The 4,570-nt window shown below is 41.1% G+C and overlaps 1 pseudogene; it reads left to right on the top strand.

Moving 5' to 3' along the window:
- The first annotated feature begins 1,226 nt into the window (after positions 1 to 1,226).
- On the top strand, positions 1,227 to 1,540 carry LOC147915132 (cyclin-dependent kinase 2-associated protein 1 pseudogene; annotated as a pseudogene).
- Positions 1,541 to 4,570: the final 3,030 nt, after the last annotated feature.

The raw sequence follows: 4,570 nt of genomic DNA, 5'->3' as shown, positions 1-4,570 counted from the left end.
CAGAAAGGAAACAATAAAAGAAGGCACCTTGGAACCTTAGTAAAGAGGAACAGTCAGCAAAAATGTGGATAAATACAATAGACTTTTCTTCTCTTGAGTTTTCAAAATTATGTTTGACAATTAAAGCAAAAATTATAACACTGTCGGGGCCAGCCCAGTGGCATAGTGGTTAAGTTTGCACACTCTGCTTTGGCAGCCCTGGGATCATGGGTGTGGATCCCAGAGAGGACCTACACACTGCTCATCAAGTCACACTGTGGTGGCGTCCCCTGTACAAAGTAGAGGAAGATTTGCATAGACGTTAACTCAAGGACCGTCTTCCTCAAGCGAAAAAGAGGAAGACTGGCAACAGATGTTAGCTCAGGGCCAATCTTCTTCACCAAAAAAAAAAAATTACAACACTATCTGATGTGCTTCCATATGTAACATATTTAAGACAATTACAAATGGGAGAGGGTAAAGGGACATGAAAGAAGGTAAGGCTTCTCTAACATTACTCAAACTGGTAAAATGATTGTCAAGTTAGGTATATGTAACATGATACTTAGAGCAACTACTGAAAAAGTTATGCAAAGAAATACGCTCAAAAATACTACAGATATGGGCCGGCCCCATGGCTTAGCAGTTAAGTGCGCGCCCTCTCCTGCTGGCGACCCGGGTTCGGATCCCGGGTGCGCACCGATGCACCGCTTCTCCGGCCATGCTGAGGCCGTGTCCCACATACAGCAACTAGAAGGACGTGCAACTATGGCATACAACTATCTACTGGGGCTTTGGGGAAAAAAAAAAAAGGAGGAGGATTGGCAATAGACGTTGGCTCAGAGCCGGTCTTCCTCAGCAAAAAGAGGAGGATTAGCATGGATGTTAGCTCAGGGCTGATCTACCTCACAAAAATAAATAAATTAATTAAAAATCTTTAAAAAAAAATTCCACAGATAATCAAAATGGAATTCTAAAAAGTGTTCAAGTAACCCATAGCAAGGCAATAAATTAAAAAAAAACAGAAATGAAAAACAGAGAAAACAGAAAACAAAAAATAAAATGGAAATAATAAAAAGTGCTCAGGAGCTTGGTGAACACACAGATGGGTACACAAACCAGCATACAGAGGTCAGGGCTAAGCCACCACTGCCATCTGACTGTTGGCCCAGCCTTGCCACTGCCCCACTCAGGGGCCTGCCCCCGGCTACACCCAGGTGCCGTCTGCCACTGATGGCGGGAGGGGCATGTCGTGCAAACTAAACTTGACTGCACACATGTCCGTGGCCTCCCTCTACAAGGCTGCAAGCATCCACTCACTTTTCACCTTCACAGCAATGTCCTCACAGTCCTGCCTGCTGCTGAGTGACTACCAGCCACCATCCCTAGGCTAAGCCCAGGAAACGGGGAACAGCCAGGTACCTCAAAGCAAATATGCAGAGCTGCTGACCATCATAGAAGGGTTGAAAGTGATCAGACCCATCTACACCCAGGCATCGTTCATGCTAGAGGACTGGTTAGGGACAGCTTGGCTGAGACAGAACAGAATGCCAGATCCTAGCCACCTTGTTAGTTTTGAAAGGTTTTCCACTTTTTTACAAGATGAGAAGTTATAATTCATATCCTCTGTTTAGATGAAACACATTTTCAAAATGGCGACCGTTTAGTTTTTTCCTCCCCTTTTCCCTCTCCTGATTCTCTAGGCTCTGAACCTACAGAAAAGATTTTGCAGTTGATGAGGATTTGCACTTTAAGTAGTTGGGAACTATTCAGGTGTTTCTTTTTTTAAAGCATTGATTAAAAAGATGTACCTAAAAGTTATCTATCATAGCAAACTGTAGTCTGCCTCCAAGATACCAGTCTCTCATTATAGTCTTTTCATTGAATATACTTATGTAACCAAAATCGTTCCTTGTTCCTTTTCATAAGCCAACACAACCCTAAGGATTTTGGTTTTAATGACTACTGGCAGCACACTTTACTTAGTAGCCAGTCCCTGTTTGCCATACGTTATAGATTCTGCATAACGTAACTTCTTTTTTGCTTAAGCATTTGCATGACTATGAGTGCTTTGAAGTCAATTTAAAAATGCACAAGTTATAAAGACAAAAGACAGAGCAGCCAACCAAACAACAATATTGTTCTGAGACTGTATACATTTCATCTGTGTTTACTGTGAGTTGATCAAAATATCTGGAAAAAAATGACTAAAGCTGTTGTCATCTTTGTATGTTTTTATTACTTGAGGTAATAAAGCTTATTTTCATTAACAAAAAATTAAAATAAATAAAATTAAATGCAAGACTTAGGCCCTAACATATTAATAATTACATTAAATGCAAATGGTCTAAATACACCAATTAAAAGATAGAAATTGGTAGATTGGATTTAAAAACATGACCCAACTATATGCTATCTATAAGAGACTCACTTCAAATGCAATGATATAGGCAGGGTGAAAGTAGAAGTATGGAAAAAGATATATCATGCAAATATTAATCAAAGGAAAGCAGGAATGGTGGTATTAATAACATAAAGTAAAGTAGATGTCAGAGCAAAGCAACTTACCAGAGACAGAAAGGACATTATATAATAATTAGAGTCAATCCACCAGAAAGAGACAACAATCCTAAATATGTTTGCACCAAACAACAGAGCTGCAAAAACTGATAGAATTGAAAGAGGAAATAGACGAATTCTGAAGGAAGAGCAGATTTGAATCACTAGAGGATTGGAGCCCAGAGAATATGGCTGGAGTGGAGAACAGCAAAGAGGGGCTTTGCCCTGCACAGATAGGACCAGCTGGGGACAGCGAGAGACAAAGTCTGCCAGGTAAGATGTGGCCCAAGGATTCCGGCAGAGTGTGGTATGCATGATTTCAGAAGGCACACCATTGAACTTTTTTTTATTTTATAAAGTGTTTATTTTAATGCAGGCTGTCATTCCCATGTTGAGATTGCATTCAAATGGGGTTAGACTGTCAATGTGCCCCACCTGTGTCACACCACCAAGCAGGGACACCACCCACCCTGAACCAAGGAAGCATCTAGGCTTAGTGGCAACATCAGTCACCCAACTGGCCAATCTGGAACCTGGACCAAGGAGTGCTTCACATGTTTAAGTTAAGCAGCTATTTTCTTGTATGTATTTAAAATATAAATTGTCTTTACTACTTGATTGTCCTGGGTTTTCTAATTTTAACTTTTAAAGGTATCACTTTTTTGTTTTCACAGTGTTTTTGTAAGCAGTATGTTGAACAAGTATGACTGTGACATGATCAAAATCCAACTTTATATTTTGTTTCTCAGGTCTCCTTTAAACTTTATCCAGTGGGAAATCTTTTTTACTACCACTGGATAATATCTCAGCAAGCCCAGTGTCTTTTTTTCCTAGCTCTTGGGTAAAAGACAGCCTTACAGTATTTTATGTGCTTTAATTTGGTAATTTGAATGTCAAGTCCTAGAAATTAGTCAACCCTTCCATCTCCTCCCCCTCCTCTGGGCAAGACCTCTACTTGACAGCTGCCCACCTTCCAGAAAGGGAGTATGGTTGGATTCTGCTCTCTCCCCTCACTTCCTCCTTCACTTGTTAGCTGCTATCTTACTTCTTTCCAGGGGTACAAAAGGGGAGGTCAGAGGGAGGAGAGGTAAAGCCATGAGGACAGTATTTCCTGGCTGGTAGCTGAGAGCTCTTCAGGCCAAGTAGGTGAAACCTGGCTCCTTCTTGCCTGGGCACTTTCTTGAAGATTTCTATCACTCCCAGTTGCAGGACACAACACAAGTATTTCTAGTCTGAGAAGTCACTGACTCCTTTCTTAGCGCCTAAAAAGCCAGCATTCCCCCATAGCTTCTTCTTGCTGGAGTTCCTCCAGGCCACTCAATTGGAAGGACCCAAGATGATCTGACCCAACTCCAGTTCTCTTTGTCCCAAGTGGCCCACATCTGGTCCACAGAAAACTTTCACACCTCCTTTGTCCCCAAGACACTGAGAGTGCAGCCCAATCCTAGCACAGCCATTTCTGCCCTTTCTTAGGTGGGATTCAGTTGCCATTGCTCTATATCCTCTAACTGCAGGGAACACCTTCCATAGCTCTCCACGTGGTCCCAAGGAAGCTTCATGCACCAGGTCTGAGGAGAAGGTAGTACTCCCTCCCTTGGGTCTCTGGCATAGCACCAGATCCTTCCCAAGAGATCCTGCACAAATCCCCCTCTCCCTTCATACTCTGACTCATTTTAAATACCATTGATCTGACTAAGGGGTGCAAAAACAACCATGGAACCAGTTCTCCACAATTTCCTTTGTAAACTTGCATGTGAGGAGTTTATCTTACACTAACTGTGGTAATATTACCTACTGTAAATTGCATATGGTATTGGAGCCTCAGTCAAAATTGTTGGAAACGTCATTCTAACATCCTGTTACATTTATTTGTATGATTACCTTCTATTTAAGGAAAATATTTCCTTTATAGTAGAGAGAGTTTATTTTTTAAACTAATGTTTTTAATTACAGAATGAGTTGACTTAAAAATATTAAGTAATAAAATACAGGAGAAACATATGTAAGTCTAAAAACACAGAGATAGTATATG

This window comes from Ceratotherium simum, chromosome 15, assembly GCF_057802395.1.
Source record: "Ceratotherium simum simum isolate JZ-2026a chromosome 15, ASM5780239v1, whole genome shotgun sequence".
NCBI classification, from domain to species: Eukaryota; Metazoa; Chordata; class Mammalia; order Perissodactyla; family Rhinocerotidae; genus Ceratotherium; species Ceratotherium simum.
Note: the sequence above shows the minus strand (reverse complement) of the source record. Positions and strands in the feature narration are given on the sequence as shown.